Genomic DNA, 21,269 nt, shown 5'->3' with positions numbered 1-21,269 from the left:
TACTGAATCTATAATTGCCCTTTCCAAGCAGCAAACCCCTGCTCCCAATACCAAACCAGCCAAGTCTACAACTAGCAATGCCTCATTCTCTTTCTCCCCAGTTCTTACAGCCACTATAAAAAAAAACTACTCCAGAAATACTACACTTGCCATAGATAACTTACCCCATGAATACCTTAAAATTGCAGCTGAATCTATAGCCTTCCCCGTATCAATCCTTATAAATAGATCCATTCTCGAAAACAAGGTTCCTCAACTGTGGAAAATTTCCCATGTAATCCCATTTCATAAAAGGTGGCCTTCCACAGAACCGACAAACTATCATCCAATTGCTATTCTTTCACATCTTTCTAAGCTACTCAAAAGGGGTACTCACCTCCAGGTCATGAAATTTTTACTAACAAATAACCTTCTCTCAAACACTCAGCATGGGTTTCACCCATCGCATAGTACCACTACAGCTCCCATATCCTTCACTAATCCCGTAAACCATCACAGGAATAACAACTTTGTATCTGCCATCTTTCTAGATCTATCAAAAGCTTTTGATATGGTCTCCCATTCCAAAGTAATAGATGTTCTAACTGAACTATCCTTCTCACCATCTGCCACAGCTTGGTTTAATAACTATTTATCTGGCCATCAACAATCTGTCCTATGGCAGGGTGACCTATCTCCATGCCTTCCTTTATCCATTGGTGTCCCCCAAGGATCTATCTTGGGCCCTCTCCTTTTCTCCCTCTTTACTAATAATCTACACACAGCTATTCTACATGGTTCTAGAATACAGTATGCAAAGGATTCAACAGTTATCTGTGCTGCCACTTCTCTATCAACTCTTCATTCTCAAACACAGGAATCTTTCACTTCTGTTGAAACATGGTTAGCCAATGTCCATCTAATCCTGAACGCAAACAAAACTAAATTGTTACTCTTGTAACCTAACAAGACATCTATATCATGCCCAACATTTAACATAATAGCCAAAGACAATACTGTGATCTCCACAACAACCCATACAAAGCTTCTTGGAGTGGAAATAGACAATACCCTAAAATTTGACTTGCATGTTACCCTAACAATAAAAAAGTCCATAAGAAACTTGGACGTCTGTATATGCACAAAAGGCTCCTGACCAAAATGGCCAAAATTACATTAGCATAAACCCATCTGCTCTCCAATATACTATAGGCCTCTCCAATTTTAACTAATCTTAGGAAAACTGACCTATCTATGCTAGAAGTTTGTTATAATAAAATTGCTAAGTTTGCATCTAACTGCCCATATAGAACACATCATTGTACAGCTTTAAGGATATTAGACTGGCTTGAACTTCCCAACATTATTCTTTACAACCAACTCTCTCTAACTCACAAAATCATAACACAACCAACCAGAATCCCTGCACTACAAAATCTCATCCTTCCTTACAGTTTTAGCAGACCACTTTGCTCTAAAAATAAGAGCAAACTCACCATCTACAAAGCCAACAACACTGCAGGAGAATCTTTATTTTCCAGCTATATATCTCATATATGGAGCTCCCTTCCTAACTCCATTCTGTCAATATTGTCCACTAACCACTTTAAGCCATCACTTAAAGCTTATCTAAAAAATAAGTGGCTATATTCCTGTACTAATCCCTCATGAATCCTCTGATATATCACAGTATGCCCCAACCATTTCCAACTTCTTCCCCTGTGTTTAATCTTTTATTCCTACCGGCCTGTCTTATCCTTATATCTTGACATAAGTCATATTTTACAAATAGTACTAGTTAAGTTCAAAGCCTACGTTTTGTTGTCATGATGTAACAAATTTGTATTTTCTTATGTATACTACATTTTGTTTACTTTATTGATTATTGTAATTCGTGCATTAAAATATACTGTTACTCATGGAGCTTTCCTCCCCAGGCCCCCATTGAAAAAGACCTATGTCCAGTTGGACTTTCCCAGTAAACAAATGTTAAATAAATAAAAAAATAAATTAAAAAATGGAACTACAATCATAAATACAAAAAATAATCACAGTTTACCTGCTCTGTGTTTTGAGCAGTGGAGGCAAACATTTGCCAACATTAACAGTGGCAATGTTGTGTTAAAATGTCAATCATTTAAACAATTCCTTTCTATTATTTTGGAAAAAAATTGCCCCAATCCTAGAGGTGGTGCTTGGGAGGATAAAATTAGAATATAGATAACTTGTATGGCAGCATAAGTTGGATGCCACTCACTTTTCTGGTATAAATGATTATGCTTCTTTAAAACCATTTAAACTGTGATTCATGTTTGTATTTATGATTGTAGCTCTATTTTTAGCTGGAATGTTAAGTGTCAAAAATCTATAAAAATCTTCATACAATTCTAATATTTAATAGATATATTTTTTAAAAAATCGGGATGAATTAAATACATATGTTATGTAATTTAATTTAAAGATTATTTTGGATTACACAAACTATTTTAAAAGACAGTTTTATTAAGGAATAAGTATTTTTACAAGGAGCAAGTGTTGTATGAATAATATTTTATAAAGGTTACTGTATTTAATTTAAAGGAGATTAATCTTAAAGTGACTTTTTAATTATTCATTGATTTAACTACTTGATTAGTTGGCATGTGATTGTTTAACACTGTGCACTGCGTGTGTGCATGTGTGTGTGTGTGTGTGTGTGTGTGTGTGTGTGTGTGTGTGTGTGTGTGTGTGTGTGTGTGTGTGTGTGTGTGTGTGTAAAGTTTTTGTTCTGAAGAAGTCCTGTTTCTTTGTAACAGGGATGAATAAATAGAATTAAATCATTACTTTTTTATTTCCATCCACCTATGCTAATTATTTGGAAAAAAACATTCAAAAGCAATGTCATGTTTAATAGGTGGTAGTGACAGACTTCTATAACTGCTATTATATCCATATTATGAATGGATGCAAATGGCCGTACACTTACAGAAAAAAGGCAAATAATGTTGAAATATAGTATATGTATGGTACAAATAGTAATATTGCAGGAGACACAAGTGGATAGAAATGAGCATGCAAATTTAACAAAGAAAGGATTTCAGGGTGGCTATTCAGAAGAATAACAGGATAAAGAAAAGGGGAATACTGTAACATTTATTGCTAGACGGGGTCAGTAATGATAAAAGATGAAAAAAGATAATAATGGCAGATTTGTGGTAGTAAGGGCTGGCTGGTAATGGAAGATTAGCTACATGTGTAATTATATATATTATAAACTGCTGTTATGGAATTTAAGACAATTTTGGGAGACACGACCAGCTTTCAGCAAGAAATATTATTTATGGATGGGCTACAATATTGAAAGTGTATCAAGGGAACTAAGAAGAGAAAAATATAACAAAAGATGGTAGGTTCCTGAAAAAAACTATATCAGAATGTTTGGTATGGAAGATTTATTTATTATTTATTTGTCTTTGTTTACCGTGAAAGTCTGACTGGGTAACATCCATTTTCAATTAAGGGTCGGGAAGAAAAGCTTCATTTGCTTACACTGCATTATACTAAGTTCCAGATAAAAACAGAGTAGTTACATTTCTATTTACATTTATACACAAACAGTTGTTACATTTATATATTCTACATTTTACAGAGCTGGAAGTTACTAAAGAGAAAGCCTGCATGGAACTTAGTGGACTGTACAGGCAGCAGTTGTGTATAAAAATTGTTTTGTCATTTCAGTGAGAGGTTCAGTGTATACTGTTTAAGGATAGTATTTGGAGAGTATTGTATGGTGATTACAAAGTCTCAACCTTCAGATGAGCATGTGCAAGACCAAGATTGGTTAAGATGTTGTTTAAGAAGTGGTTTAAAACTACTGAGTTTGTCAGAGTTTTATTTGTGTGGGGATATTATTCCAATGTTTACCAACATATTGGGTGTAGAGCTAGTCTCCTGCAACATTATTTTACTTATTTGTAAGTAATAAGAATTTGTTACTAGAGCGGAGGTTCCTTGCTGAACAGTAAGTCAATAATATGTTATGTAGTGCAGATCATTTTTCTGGATGATGAATGAGTTTGTGTGTTGGAGTTAGGTGTGAATATGTTATGTAGATGTGTAGCTCAAGTCAGTTTAATTGTTTTAAGCTGGGACAATGGTGGGTCCTAAAAGGGAAATCTGTGGCAAATTTAACTACTTTGTTGTAGCAAGAGGCAAGTTTCTTTCTTTGAGTATTGTTTAAGTTTGTTAGGATATGAGTGGGGTATAAGAGAGTTAGCAATAAGAAGGTGGTGGCTAGAGTTCTTCTTGCAGTATCTGTAAAGAATCCATTGATCATATAAAGGGAGCCTAGTTTTTGGAGAGTAGATGTAATGATGTGCAGTATATGCTGGTCATATTTGAGATTATGCCTAGAAGTTTATTGTGAGTTACAGTTTAAATGATAGTATTACTAGCTGACATTATGGGGAAAACTTGCTTTTGATTTTGGGAACCTTTTGAAGTAAAATGCATTAACTTAGTTTTCTTGGAGTTGCTTAGGAGGTTTTATTCTTTGAGCCAGGTTTCTACAGAAGAGAAAAATTTATGGGTAATGTCTTGAAGCTTATTTATTGCTGAGGCCACAGTTATTAATGTTTAGTCATCTACATACTGAGCTAAACTACTATGGTGAGTGGAGGTGTGTAGGTCATTAATGTTGTTGTGTCTTTCGGCTTTTCCCGGTTAGGGGTCGCCACAGTCCAGTCTGCTAATGATTGGCAGTGGATTTTTACGTGCCGAGTTGCCAGCCCTGATGCACAACCTTCAACGAAGGTACGCCTATTCACGCATGTCTCCACACAGAAGATGCTCTAGCTGAGAATCAAACAGGACAACATCTTACTGTGAGGCAACAACGCTACCGCAGCACCACCACCGCAGTACTGTGTAGGTCATTAGTAAATATATTAAATAGGAGAGGACCCAGGATAGAGCCACGAGGGAAACCTGTAGTAACTGGTTGAAAGGATGAGTAGGTTTGTTGCCATTTAACAGCTTGTTGCCATCCAGATAGGTAACTATAAAACCACAACAAGGAGTACTATGAAGGTTCTATTGAAGAAAGTCGAACAAGCAGTTGCTGGTGCAACACAGTATCAAATGCCTTTGACAAGTCTAAGAACATGGTGGACACAAGCAGACCAGTGTTTCTATATTGGTTTATTATATTGGTAAAATGTAGCAGAGCAGTAGTGCTGCTGTGCTGGGACCTAAAGCCATTTGTTTTAATAAGAATAGGTTATTTGACTTAAGGTATTATATCAGCTGAATATGGATGCATTTCTCTAATATTTTGGAGAGGAGGAGAGAATCCGAGAGAATCAACCTTTGTGCAGTGGTATGATGTTGGATTTTTTTCCACAGTGATGGAGCATATCTTTCTGCTGTGGACCTGTTAATTAGTATGAACACAGGGAAGGCTATGACTTCTGCAGCCATTTTTAGGTAATCTGATGGTAGTTGGTCTACAGCTACAGAAGTAGTTTTTAGTCTAAGGATCAACTTCCTTATGAGCAAGGTTGGTACTGGGCTAAAATTGAAGAGCTGTGGGTGGTTTTGATTTGACAGGGCTGGAGAGAGGGGGACAGATGTATTACTATCTAAGAGAGATAATACTGATTGTATGAAGTAGGAATTAAACTGTGTGGGAAACGTCTGTCATATTGTCTGTTGTCGGAGTGGGATTGGTGGTCTTGCCAGGGTGGAATATTATATTTAGTGATGACCAAAAAAGTTTTGGGTTGTTTTTATGTTTGTCTTGTCGGTTGGTACAGTATCTTTGCTTATCCTGTTTGACATGGAGTTTGCAAGATTTCTAAGATGTCTAAATTGCTGAAAGGTATTTGAGTTCTATTTCCATACCAATTTTTCCAGGCTTCATCCCTTTTTGTCATGATTTTTTTGTTTCTTTTGTCAGCCATGGTGCGAGGTTGGACATTACTCTTTTAATACGTACTGGTGCTACATTATTTAAGGTTTGTAAGAATATGTTGTTAAAGTGTTCTACAGCAGTATCAGCAGTTATATTGTTTTAGTTTTTCACTGAAGATATCTTTCCTGAAATTGGCTGAATTTTCTATTTGATTATAGATAATATGTTTATCTGGTTATGGTGAGTTCCAATATTATATGTTGATATGTGATCACTTATGCTATCTGAGAAGCAGTCTACTTTTGTCAGTTTGTCTGATTTGTTTCTAAGAATCCAGTCTAATGTTGAGTGTCTGCCTGAAGTTTTACTGATTCTAGTAGGTATGGTTGGTAATTGTCTGAAGTTGAACAAGTTTACGGATTCAGTGGTGGGCATAGTGGGTTTTATGAGTTGCCAGTCTATATTTAAGTCTCCAAGTATTATAGTTTAATGGTTAATTTGTTGGTATATCCAATGCAGGATGTTTCTAGCAATATCAATGCTATTCCTTGGTGGTACATCAATTGTTGTTAAACACATAGTTTTCCTATTGATTTTTAAGCATGTTATTAGAAGTTCAGCCTTGTTAAATGTGGGCATTTCCTATGGAAGTAAGGTGATGGTTAGGGAATTTTTAAAGATGATTGCTACACCACCTGCACGCTTGTTTGTTTGTCTTGCCTGAGTATATTGTATCCAGAGGGGGGTCTCATTATCCTTCATTTCATTTTTTACCAGGTTTTAGTCGCTATGACTACATCAGGACTGTATGTGGCAAGGTAGGCATGTATGTCATGAATTTTATTGCACATACTTCTTAGGTCCATTTTTAGTAAGGTGAGTTTGTGTTCTGTTTTTTTTTTTGCTGAAATGTATTAGGTGACTGTTCTATTTGGATTTGGAAGTGATGGCTTTATGAACAGTTGAACCTGGGTTGGGGTAAATATCCCTGCTAATTTTTGAACTGATATTTTACAGAGGGAAGAGTTTGGCCAGTTATTTTAGGCTTGGTTTGGTATTTGAGCATACATTTGGATACTTAGTTTTGAGATATTTATAGATAAATAAATCAGATATGGTTTGTTTTTAGAGATAGGGTGTTATGGAGAAAGGCAGGCTGAGTATATGTTGATATGCTTTGTGAGAACTGGTTGAAGTCCTAAGTATTTGAAGGAGGTGGATTTGATAATTGGTGATGAAGGCTAGTAGAGTGAGGTGGAATAGTAAAATAATCTGAGTTAGGAGAATCTTATTTAACTTGGATTTTATTTTTGGTGTAAATAAAGATTAGAAAATGTTAGGACAGTACTGGGAGCATAGGATCATAGGAAGTTACTAGGCTATTGGCCCTGAGGCCCTTATAAGCCTAGCCAGGAGCTTAGCCTATGTTTAAACAAGTCAGCATCCAATGCCCCTGTCACACAGGGCCACAGGTGGAATCCCAGGGGTGTATTTTCTGTTTCCCATCCAGTTATCCGAGTTGAGCTTAAAATGGGATAATGAGGTATTCTGGGATAATGAGGTACTCTGCTTGACATGGATAGGGGCTCTATTCCACAGATGGGAGAGTCTCTGGGTCACAAATCTGTCCCACCAAGTCCTATTGATGTCACAGATCAGGTTGAGGTTGCGCATGCAGGTTACTCGAGTGAAGCTTGACTTGCGAATATGCAACAGTCCCATCAAGGCAGGGTCTGAGATTGCTTTGTATGCCAGACAGAGGTCACCTCTGAGGAGTCTGTATGAAACTGAGTAGAATGACAGGGCTTTTAGTCTATCTGTGTATGGTAGATGTTTGAGGCCCCTGATTCTCCTAGTAAGGGACCTCTGTGGTCTCTCCAGTTGCTGCATGTGCTTTGTGAGGTACATGCCAAAAGGGGCATTGCACTCAATAATGGGCCTTATAAGGGAAGAATACAGGGATGTTTTGATCTACTTTTTCCTGGATGAGATACCCTTACTTATGAGGTGGGCCATGTAAAAAGCTTTCCGTACAACAGAAACAACATGTTGGTCAAAGATCAGGTTGCTATCAACCTGAGAGCCCAAATTCCTCACGACTGATTGTGTGCTTAGGACATTAATATTAATGATTTGTGGGGATGTCACTCTCCCCAAAGTAGATTATGCATTTTTTGGTATTCAGCTTGAGGCCATGTTTCTGGCACCAGTCATTTGTTTGAGTGAGAACCTCTTGAAGGATGTCTACATCACTAGGGGCATCATTAGGGGAGTTGATGACAGCATCAAGCTTTCAGTCATCTGCAAACATGGTCAGCCATAGCCCACTGGTTTTGGACTGCACCTCAGAAAAGTATATCCCAAATAACAGAGGCCTAAGACTGATCCCTGGGGTCAACCTCTCATTATCGGTCTACTGCTTGAAGTGGTTTCCCCTATTTTGACTAGGTGGATTCTAACAGTGAGCCAATTTGCTACCCATCTGGTAACATATGGATTGATGCCTAGTTGAGAGAGTTTATCTATTATATCCTAGTGCGGAATAGTGTTGAAGGCTTTGGCCAGATCAAGGTAGGCGGTCTGCACTGGTTTCCCCTTTTCCATGGTTTTGGTGACTGTCTAAAGAAAAATAAACTCAATGGTGCAAAGGAAACGCACAGGATAACTTCCCCACAAAAATGTATTGTCCAAAATAGCAGCTCCAAAAACGTCAAGGTAAAACCATAAACGCATTAAATAAACAGCACAGCGTACAACATAGACTTCTTCAGATGCCTAACCTTAAAAAAAACATATATATATATATATATATATATATATATATATATATATATATATACGCAAAGCAATCAGTTAGTTAATTGAATAATGGAATAAAATCAGTGATGTAATATCTTAAAGAGTCACAAACATGTAAAAACGAAAAGGAACATTTCCAAAAAATATGTAAATTATTATATAAAAAAATCTTTCTTCTTAAAAAAGTGTAAAAACAGAATAAGAAACTTCGTTGTGTCCATATATGAACTTATGAATTTACAACTTTGATTTTCTTACGTTAAAAATTTAATTTGTAGTTTAGATAAAAATAAACAGATTTCTCATTAATATTTATAAACTGGTGCCATCTGCTAGCCATTTCTATTTATTATTGTTTTTGATGTTCAGCCTTTAAAGTTTAGCTGACCTTAACTTTAGTAATGGTTTAATGGAAATAAAATCATTCAAACCAGGGGGGTGATCTGCTTGAAGAGTTATCTGCCACCATAGTTCCTTATACTCAATCAGATCCTCCCATGGACCACCCCTGATATTAGACTTAATTTGTTCTAAAACCAAAAACCCAAAAGAAGCTCCCTTACATTCTTTACTATGCTTAAACAGTGCATTTGTTTCTTTCCCTACCGAAATGTCATAGTTATGTTCATATATTCTTCTTTTGAGCATCCTCTCAGATTTGCCCACATAAAATGACCCACAGGTTTTACAGATGGCCAAATAAATTATCCTTTTGGTTTCGCAGTTATAATGTTCTGTATTACAGATCCACCTCTTCCTACTCACCAAAAAATATCTTTCTACATTAAGAATACATGTACATTGACTACATCGGCCACATTTAAAGGTACCTATCCTACCCTTGTTAATTGTACCCCCCATCTTATTTTCCAAAATAGCTTTAATACTGTTGGAATTTTTGTAAATTATTTTCTGTGAAATGTCAGCAAGGTTCTCTAGATCAGAAATGGAAACAAATTTTTGCCACGCTTTCAAAAATATCTTTTTGACACAACTATTCACCCCATTATATTCCAGTATTAAGGCCTGTACAAATTTTTCCCTCCGGTCTTCATTAATGACTTTATTAAAGTTGTCTCTGCTATTTTTTATAGGTTTGAACTTACTCAACCTTCCCTTTACTACTTCTTCCCTTATTTGGGTTGCAAAATTCAATTCTCTAAAAACATCTTTTGAAGTAACTCACATTCATTAAAAAAATCATCTGCACTAGTCATTCTACTACCCCTCACAAATTGTCCTTTGACAATATTTTTCTTGCAGTGCATAGGGTGTGCACTCTCATAATGCAGAAAGGAGTTACAAAAAATCGTTTTTCTATAAATTCTACTTTCAAAATGCCTACCTGTTTTATATATTTCGATATCCAAATAAAATAAATTATTTTCAGAGATATTATGTGTAAACCTTAAAAATCCAATTGTATGGTTAATATAAGTAATAAATTCATTCAATTTATCTTTTCCTGCAGTCCAAAAAATTACTATGTAAGGGAGCTTCTTTTGGGTTTTGGTTTTAGAACAAATTAAGTCTAATATCAGGGTGGGTCCTTGGGAGGATCTGATTGAGTATAAGGAACTATGGTGGCAGATAACTCTTCAAGCAGATCACCCCCCTGGTTTGAATGATTTTATTTCCATTAAACCATTACTAAAGTTAAGGTCAGCTAAACTTTAAAGGCTGAACAACATCAATAACAATAATAAATAGAAATGGCCAGCAGATGGCACCAGTTTATAAATATTAATGAGAAATCTGTTTATTTTTATCTAAACTACAAATTAAATTTTTAACGTAAGAAAATCAAAGTTGTAAATTCATAAGTTCATATATGGACACAACGAAGTTTCTTATTCTGTTTTTACACTTTTTTAAGAAGAAAGATTTTTTATATAATAATTTACATATTTTTTGGAAATGTTCCTTTCCGTTTTTACATGTTTGTGACTCTTTAAGCTATTACATCACTGATATTATTCCATTATTCAATTAACTAACTGATTGCTTTGCATATATATATATATATATATATATATATATATATATATATATATATATATATACCTGTTTTTTTGAAGGTTAGGCATCTGAAGAAGTCTATGTTGTATGACGAAAACGCTGTGCTGTTTATGTAATGCGTTTATGGTTTTACCTTGACGTTTTTGGTGCTGCTATTTTGGACAATTAATTTTTGTGGGGAAGTTATCCTGTGCATTTCCTTTGCACCATTGAGTTTATTTTGGTTTTATTTCGGTGCAATTTCCACTATTTGGTTTGGTTTTGAAGTTATTTCGGTGGACGAGAGATGGATATGTTTCCAGCACCTGAGGGCAGGGGGGCAGAGGAAACAGGTCAAACTCGTAAGCTCATAGGGCAACTTACCGAATTGATTGACCTGTTGACTCCTCTTAGCCAATCCCTGCTTTTGATGTATGGTAATTTGGCTCAGCGTCACATTCCAGGAACTGGAGGTCAAGAAAGACAGGACGAACAACCGAGGGAGCTTATGGACGTTCTACAGGACGTTGGCGATCCTAAGGAGTTTTATGGTCCTACTTTTGACCCCGCTAACACTCCTAAAGTTTTCCAAACTTGTACTAATGGAATTAATCAATCTAAAGTTACTTGCCCTGAAAAGGGGAACAAACAAATAGATGCCAGAACTAACATTACAGGTACTGTGTCTTCTAATATTTCTAAAGAAACGAAAGACTGGCTTCAAGTTAAATATTCTTTTAAAACAAAGACTAATGTTTTTAAATATAATGGGACTGGTGTTTCCTATTGTTCTAAATTGGACGATTTGTATAAAAAAATGTTTAAATATAGAACACTTGCTATAGAGAATGAATATCTTAACGAATGTATTTTAAGGGAAATTGTACCCAAAGGTCTTAGAATATATAATATGCCTAACAATGTAGAATGTGATTCTGAATTTTATTTTGAGCTTATTAAATTGTTTAATAAATGTGGTTTGGACATGCTGAAATTAATGATTAGAGAAAATGTAAGATGTCAGGAATTATTGCAAAAGGACATAGAGGAAATTGATCAGCAAATTAAGTCTGACCTAATATTCAATATTGAAGAAGAAAAAGCTAAATATTATGATTTAAGAAAAGAAATTGATAAGAAAAGTGGTGAACTGGTTAACAGGAAAATGAATAAATTGGAAAGGGACATAACAGATTACAACAATAAAACAAGTTAACTTAAACCTAGGTACATTTACAACAGGTCAAATAGATATAACAGTGTAACATTCCCTGTGGAAAATGAAGGGAATGGCAGTATGTGTTTCGATGATGGCAAGAATATGATAGAGATTATCCCCCTTTGCGTAGATCAGAGAGACTGAACAATAAAAAGGGTCAACAGGATGCAAATTTTCAAATGAGGGGGGGAGAAGGGGGAGGGGGAAGTACTAAGGTACCAACACCCAACCCACCCCTCCATTAATACAGATGATATCTTGGTTGAAGGTAACAAATGCACTTATAATAATTTTGTAATATACAATTTTAGTAACATTTTAATAAGGAAAGAGCACTTTTTATTATTTTCAAAAGGGTTTAAATTTATCCCTTATAAGAAAGGTGACATAGCTAAGAGTCTAATAGACATTAAAATGTTTTTGAGGAAGGTAAATTTAAACATAATGTTACCAAAGAAGCAGGAATTTGGGACAGGGGTTTTAAGACGGAAGAGTACTTTTAATCCCCCCCCTACACCCTCAACTGAAAAACTTGGAAAGGGTTTTGGAATTAGAAATAAGGAAAGAGCAGAATAACCTTTGTTTCAGGGAGAACTTGACAAAAATAGAAAAGGAATTATTGTATGAATTAAAAGGAGATAGAAATCTCAGGGTGATGAAACCGGACAAAGGGGGTGGCATAGTATTTATGGAAAATATATTATATGAAAGTAAAATGCATAGTATACTATGGGACGACACAAGATATACTAACGTCTCACTAAATGAGATTAACATTGCATATAACAATATAGACCTTAATTTAAATGAAATACTACATGAGGGATTGATTGATTATAACACCTTCATGTTTTTGAAGGTAGACAAACCCAAAACACCCACAATTTTTGGTATACCCAAGACCCATAATTCAGAACAAGATCCACCATTTAGACCAATTGTATTGGCAGAAGGTTCCAAAACTTACGCATTGGCTAAATATGTTGATTCCAAATTAAAAGGCCTTTGGCTTAACAAAAATACGGTATTAAGAGATTCGTGGGATTTACTTAAGAAAATCTCTGATGGATTGTATCATGACAATCTTTTATTCGTGACCATTGATATAATTGACCTCTTTTCTTCTATTCCCTACAAGGAAGGGACAGAGATGTTAGAAGATATTGTATATGAAGACAAAACTTTAACACAAAATGACAAATTAGTTTGTACATGGTTAATGGATTTAATATTAAAAAATAATTTTATATATTTTAACGGTGAATTTTATAAACAAATTCAGGGGGTAGCTATGGGAGCAGCCTGCGCTCCCACCTACGCCAATTTAATTCTTATTAAATGGGAAGAGAAATTTATATTCAGCACAGAATTTAAGGACTGTTGGTGTTTATACCGCAGGTTTCTTGATGACATAGTAATTTTTTGGACTGCAGGAAAAGATAAATTGAATGAATTTATGACTTATATTAACCATACAAATGGATTTTTAAGGTTTACACATAATATCTCTGAAAATAATTTATTTTATTTGGATATCGAAATATATAAAACAGGCAGGCATTTTGAAAGTAGAATTTATAGAAAACTGACTTTTTGTAACTCCTTTCTGCATTATGAGAGTGCACACCCTATGCACTGCAAGAAAAATACTGTCAAAGGACAATTTGTGAGGGGTAGTAGAATGACTAGTGCAGATGATGATTTTTTTAATGAATGTGAGTTACTTCAAAAGATGTTTTTAGAGAGGGGGTACCCATTGAATTTTGTAACCCAAATAAGGGAAGAAGTAGTAAAGGGAAGGTTGAGTAAGTTCAAACCTATAAAAAATAGCAGAGACAACTTTAATAAAGTCATTAATGAAGACCAGAGGGAAAAAATTGAACAGGCCTTAATACTGGAATATAATGAGGTGAATAGTTGTGTCAAAAAGATATTTTTGAAAGAGTGGCAAAAATTTGTTTCCATTTCTGATCTAGAAACCTTGCTGACATTTCACAGAAAATAATTTACAAAAATTCCAACAGTATTAAAGCTATTTTGGAAAATAAGATGGGGGATACAATTAACAAGGGTAGGATAGGTACCTTTAAATGTGGCCGATGTAGTCAATGTACATGTATTCTTAATGTAGAAAGATATTTTTTGGTGAGTAGGAAGAGGTGGATCTGTAATACAGAACATTATAACTGCGAAACCAAAGGGATAGTTTATTTGGCCATCTGTAAAACCTGTGGGTCATTTTATGTGGGCAAATCTGAGAGGATGCTCAAAAGAAGAATATATGAACATAACTATGACATTTCGGTAGGGAAAGAAACAAATGCACTGTTTAAGCATAGTAAAGAATGTAAGGGAGCTTCTTTTGGGTTTTTGGTTTTAGAACAAATTAAGTCTAATATCAGGGGGGGGGTCCTTGGGAGGATCTGATTGAGTATAAGGAACTATGGTGGCAGATAACTCTTCAAGCAGATCACCCCCCTGGTTTGAATGATTTTATTTCCATTAAACCATTACTAAATTTAAGGTCAGCTAAACTTTAAAGGCTGAACAACATCAATAACAATAATAAATAGAAATGGCCAGCAGATAGCACCAGTTTATAAATATTAATGAGAAATCTGTTTATTTTTATCTAAACTACAAATTACATTTTTAACGTAAGAAAATCAAAGTTGTAAATTCATAAGTTCATATATGGACACAACGAAGTTTCTTATTCTGTTTTTACACTTTTTTAAGAAGAAAGATTTTTTATATAATAATTTACATATTTTTTGGAAATGTTCCTTTCTGTTTTTACATGTTTGTGACTCTTTAAGATATTACATCACTGATTTTATTCCATTATTCAATTAACGAACTGATTGCTTTGCGTATATATATATATATATATATATATATATATATATACCTGTTTTTTTTAAGGTTAGGCATCTGAAGAAGTCTATGTTGTATGACGAAAACGCTGTGCTGTTTATTTAATGCGTTTATGGTTTTACCTTGACGTTTTTGGAGCTGCTATTTTGGACAATAAATTTTTGTGGGGAAGTTATCCTGTGCATTTCCTTTGCACCATTGAGTTTATTTTGGTTTTATTTCGGTGCAATTTCCACTATTTGGTTTGACTGTCTAAAGAAGTCAATCAAATTTGACAGATATGACCTCCCCTTGGCAAAGCCAAACTGTGTAGGATTAAGTATTTGGAGGTTGCCAATGTCCTTGTTAATGAGGTCCATGATAATCCGTTCCATGGCCTTGCAGATCAGGCTAGTTAGGCTAATGGGTCTATATTCCCTGTATCAGTGAATGCTTCACCTTTGTGCAGTGGGATGACAGTAGCTGTCCTCCACTCAGCTGGGATAAAGCTGGTACTCAGGCTTTGGTTGAATAGGGCGTCTAATGGTGCTGCAAGTTCATGTACGATGCAGCCTGGGATGTTATCAGGTCCCATGGAGGCTGTATTTTTTTTTTTGCCTTTGAGAGAGCAATGATGACCTATTCCCTAAATATAAGGGCAGGGGGGCAGGTACTGTGGATGTCCTGATTTACTGATGGGGGGACAGAGGGATGAAGTTTTCACTGAATCTGTCTGCCAGCAAGTTGACTATATCAACGGCATTTGTGTATGTGGTGTCCTTGACCACGAGTTCTGAGCTGATTTGGTTGCTTCCTTTGAGATTGCAGATGGTTTACAACCAAAATCTCAAGGTAACTTACCTTGACAGTGAGAAGGATGAAAACAGAGCAGTAGAGAGGCAAAACTGCAAACACAATTCCTGTCGACTTTGAAACATCGAAACTGAGACTGTGTTTGCAGTTTGAAGCGTCAATGTTTTGAAGTGCATCGCACTACAGTGGGGATCAGGAAAATTACCCTTTTCCTCACTTTAGTGCGATCTTGGAGTTAGAATATATAAGTAGCAGGGGGTGGCCCCCTGCAAAACATTAGGAAATTTTCCGCCTCGTAGTGGATGTTTTTCTTTGGATGGTGAGTGGTCGCATGTCAATTCTTTCCTTCACAAGAATCGACATTCTAAGCAATCAGCATGATGCTTTTTTGTTGTTCTGGGTTGGGGATGTGAATGGCAGAGGTAAGTCATCTCAACATTTTGATAGTAAACCATTGCGGATATATGTGAATAAGGCCTTACGATTGTCTCTAGTAGATATGGCCACTTTGGACTCAAAGTTTGCTTTGGAAGATTTCACTAGTGCTCTTATTTGCTTGTTCAGGCTCAGAAGAGACTGCTTCCAACTGGGGTCTTGCTCTTTCTTAGTCCTGGACAGCAATTTATGTTATTAATGTTATAGAGTTTATTTATTGCAGATGTCCACCAGACAGGTTTACTCTTCCTTGTGGAGGATGATATTGTCCTGTCAAGTATTCCTGATTCTATGCATCTATATAAATGCTCGTAATGTACTTTGGTGCACATTTGGACATTGGTGCCAGTTCCAGGAGAGGGGGAGGGGGCAGTGAAGCTGTTTATATCATCCCTCAGGAAGTTGTAATCAGCTTTAGAGAAGGTTTTTGTTTGACCTTAGCTAGAGGGGGGTCGGGGGAGATTGGTTGTAGAGATGTAATTTGAAAGTTATAGAGGGCAAGATAATATGTGAATTCACTAGTAGGAACTCATACAGAATTTATATATTATTCCCAGAGATACAACAACTGGGATAGATTGGATAGAAAATATATCTCACAATAGCATTTGCATTTAATTGAAAGCTTTGACACACATTCAGTATCTATTTCAGATTATGCACCAATAAAAAAATAAAATAAAAATGCAGGAAAAATTAAATAAAAATGAAAGACTGTCATTGTCCCACATATTTGTTAGATAGAGAGGAATTTAAGGAAAGAGTGAAAAGTATTCAAGAGTTAATAGGGAAGATAGAAATTTCTTCAGAAGAGATAGCCTGTGAGTGGAAGAATGTGAGTTCAAAAATATGGCAGAAATAAGATGGAAAGAGATATGGGGAAAAAAGTAATATGAATTATTTAGAAGAGGTTAAGTACTGTAGAATAAGAGGAATCTCACAGAACAAGAAAAGGAGCAGCTGAAAAAGTGCTAAAGAGAAAACGAGGAAGTATTTGAATAATACACAAGAGTTTAGACAGGTTGCTGTTAAGAAACAAGTGGCTAGATAGGTTGTGTCATGATCTACCATATAGTAGGTCCCAGGTTCGAGTCCTGGCCAGTCATACCTTTTTTAGTTGGGAGGTTGGTATAATGGGTAAGGTGTTTACATTACAGACACAAGGTGCAGGGTTTGATTCTTACATGGGGTAATTGGCTAGGCTTAAAATGACCCTCAAGGGCAGTTAGCCTAGTACTAATCTATGAACCTATGAACCTATAATGACAACACTAGGGCGCAATAATGTTTAGCACATCAACTTAGGAAAGAGGTTGTTGCCAAACTTAGGTAGCCTGTAACAAAAAAAATAGCCAGAAATGCTGTAGAGGTATTATGGACATTTGAGAAATTTTATAATACTCTGTATAAAGCTGAGGAATGTGAAAACCAAAAAAGGCACAAATTAAAGTATTTATGGAAGAATTAATTATGCTAAGATAAGAGGAAGATGAGGCTCAACAATTAATATGTAAAATTGCAAAAGAGATAAAAATGGTGATGTATAAATAAAGCAACAGTCTATTCTCCAAAAATAGGCAGTACTCCTTTGGAAGCTAGGAAGTAAGAAAGTGATAAAGTGTTTAACAATATTTTGTAAAAGGGGAAAGTATCAGCATCTTGGGAAAAAATGTGATGGATGTATTACCCAAAGTGGGTGAAGATCCTTCAGACACAGCTTCATATAGACCCATTTCTATATTAAACCATGATTAAAAAGTTTGTATGTCTACACTAGCTAAGAGAATGACAAATATGTTGCCATAATCGATAGATATGGGTCAATGTGGTTTTGTGTTGGGGGAGGCAAACATTTGACAACATTAATAAAACAATAAAGATCTAGAGGGAAGCAGAGAGTAAGACAATAACACTATTTTTGATGGATCTTGATGCACTCAAAACATCAACAGAGTCGGCTGGGATTTTATGAGTAAGACAATGGTACCACTTATTCTCCCTGATAGAATAATAGAGATAATTACGAGGATTTGAGAAGGCTTTGAGGCAAGAATTAAGGTGGGAGGGTTCCTTTCTGACAAGTTGTGTTTAAACAGAGAAACAAGGCAGTGGAGTCCTCATTCTCCTTTTTTATATAGAGACATTAACAAAGAAAATAATCGACTCACAAATATGCTCATATGTCCAAAGGCAAGTCCTAGGCTAGTTGCCCTTGTGGGCTATTTTAAACCTAGCCAGTTTTCCTTTTCATGCTTGAATCAACCTATCCCATGTGGTTAGAGATCGGCCTTTCCCATTCCATAGGCAATAATATATTGCCCCTAATGCTAATAAATTCATAAGTATTCATTTATTACCTAATGATAATAAATTCAAGGATATAACTGGTATGGTAATCAAGAATAATTAGTTTATTTGCAAATGACATTAATTTGTTTTTGATAAATCCATAAAAGGATATTTCTATCTTGTGGAATATTTTGAGTCCATTTCAAGTCTTTTCATGATCATACCTCTCAACCTCTTACAGCAAGAAATCTGGATAAAGCCATAAATAGAAGTGGGGCAAAGGTCCAAAAATAGGGACAATTTTTAAATATTGCCCTTACAAACTTAGAAAGTTGATAGACTAACAGGTTTGGAATTAGCATGGATTTTCTGAAAGGTATGAAATCTGAAACTCAAATGTCTATCATTATTTTCTAACTTCAGACTCTAATGATTTGCCACTAATTTGCCAGAAAACCACAATTTTATGAAAAACGGAACAAAAATATGAAGCAAAAATCTGGACAGTCTGCAAATATCTGTACAGTTGAGGGGTATGTTCATGATATACAAATAAAGACAAAACAAAGCCTATAGCAGTAAACTATGTACCTACATATGAATTAGTTCAGCTAGACTCATGCTTATGGGGACATGGTAAGATGAAGTACTTATGGCAGCTAAGAATGTATGAGAAGAAACTAAACAAAAGACAATACAAAAAATTGAGAAAGTGGAAGTTCGAGATTATGGATATGTATAAGATTCTCTCAGTGAAAATGTTCCAACTTCCTTTAGTTTTATATACAGACCAAGTATATTTTTATCAACCAGAGGATAAGTTCTGGACCATAACTAATGTGAAAAAAATAATTTGGGAGGGGGATAAATTGCTTCTTCCCACAGAACAAGATCATTTAGTATTTCCTGATCTTAATGGATATTTTAGAGATATTCAATTAAAGCTCATACTACAACACATGCAATAAGTGATAAATCAAAGTGGAATGGGAGGTTGATGATGAAACAGAGGGAGTTTGAGATGTAAGGACAGGGAAGGATTTGGATGCAAGTCCTTAAGGAGAGTAACAATAACTATCCAAATATTATATTTATAAAGTAGCAAAAATATTCTAAGAATTAATTCAACACAAGAATGGAGAAAGGAAGAAAGAAGTACAGGTATAAAAAGTAGGCAAGAGGAGGCTGGAATTTACTGCAGAAATTTAGCAAAGGAACCAAGGTTTGGGGAACTAATATCTAGGGAGGGAAAGGCAGCATCATTTCTCCTAAGTCCAAAGTATTCTGTTTGTGCCACTGTTGTCCACATCTAAACTCTCCTAATCACAAAGCCACCTCTGCACCACCATTATTCATATATTTTTATCACAGACCATGGCAATCTTTATATGCCACTGTTATACAGATCTTCTTTTGCTAGCATATGATATACATATGTGGCACTGTTAACTCCATGTCCACTTTATAACCCACATTACTACTCTTGGTCCAATATTACCCATATCTCAACTTCACAGCCATCTCTACTATTTCTGTGTAAAATATATCACATTACAGCTCCTTGATTAACCCACAGAAAAGTCAGAAAGTAATCACTGTTAGGCACAACTAAATTCAACATTGCTTCACAGCCCACCAGTCATTCAGCTAACTCCCTTCTTAACTTTTTCTTTAAAAGCAAAAAAGCTTAATAACTAGCCCTCATGGTTCTAATTTAATTTAGATATATTCCCCAGGTTCCACTTCAAACTTGTCCATAAGAAATCAGTCTACAGCTCTTCTGTATACACACACACACACACACACACACACACACACACACACACACACACACACATACATACATTATATATACATATATATATATATATATATATATATATATATATATATACATCCTCCACAGCTAGTAGCACTAACCTCATGTAAAAGATGCTTCAAAGGCAAAAGAATGCACATGTATTATATTTGTCAAGTTCAAAACAGCTAACCACTAGTTGCCTGTAACCCATCTATTGGCTTCCCTTTTATTTAAACTAAACTCCATTCAAGTTATTTGTTCACCTAACTCAAACAAAACTCAAGTTAAAAAGATAAAAGGAATGCCACTTCTCTTTGCATTCATAAAATGTATTATCCCATACTCTGAACAGACTTCATTTGCTTCAATATTTCTACAAATAAGTGAACATTCATAAAAACTGTTCCAGCAGTATAGAAATTTCTCCCTTCTGAAATAAGAAATATCTCATGTATTTCCACATTTTAAGTATTAGCTTCCCAACCAGCTGTCTGACCTGTGATAGATTTATTAATGGATAGATTATACTTCTACTACCCACTCCCTCTAACTAATCAAAGTTCAAAAAGTCAATAAAAAAATTGCCCATGAAGATATGTTTATGAACTGCCCCATGTGTTACAAACTAATTCAGTCTTGACTATTTCTTAAAAGTACCCCAACATGCCATCTACCCTTCCTCAATATTATATCTATGTAACCGCATTATCTCGATAAACTCAATATGTCACTCTTCTCACCAGATACATGTCTCTTAATTTACTCTGAACTCACTATATTTATTTTGAACAGCTACTATTCTGGAAACTGCTGCTTTTCACTGCAGAGTGTCACCAACTTTAATCACACAGTATTTAGCCACTTTTTTATATCTTGTGCCATATGTATTGTTTTGTTGTGTTATATATGTGCCCAGAGCATTTCTAAAAAGGGTCAGTGGATCAAAAAAGCCATCTGCTACTACCTCGTAGCAAATACCCCCTCAGTCTCAAGCAGTTTTATGCCACTGCCACCCACATTTCACACATTTCACATCAATGCCATCTAATATCACTCAGTACCCATTAATAACACATCACTGACAAGTACATCTCACCTTCATGGGTGAAAATATTACCTTTATACCAATACAACCATGTCACCTCAATAACACCAGTATCTCTATGCAAATATCACATCACCTCACCCTT

This window comes from Protopterus annectens, chromosome 15.part0, assembly GCF_019279795.1.
Source record: "Protopterus annectens isolate FY-2018-M chromosome 15.part0, PAN1.0, whole genome shotgun sequence".
NCBI classification, from domain to species: domain Eukaryota; kingdom Metazoa; phylum Chordata; order Ceratodontiformes; family Protopteridae; genus Protopterus; species Protopterus annectens.
Note: the sequence above shows the minus strand (reverse complement) of the source record.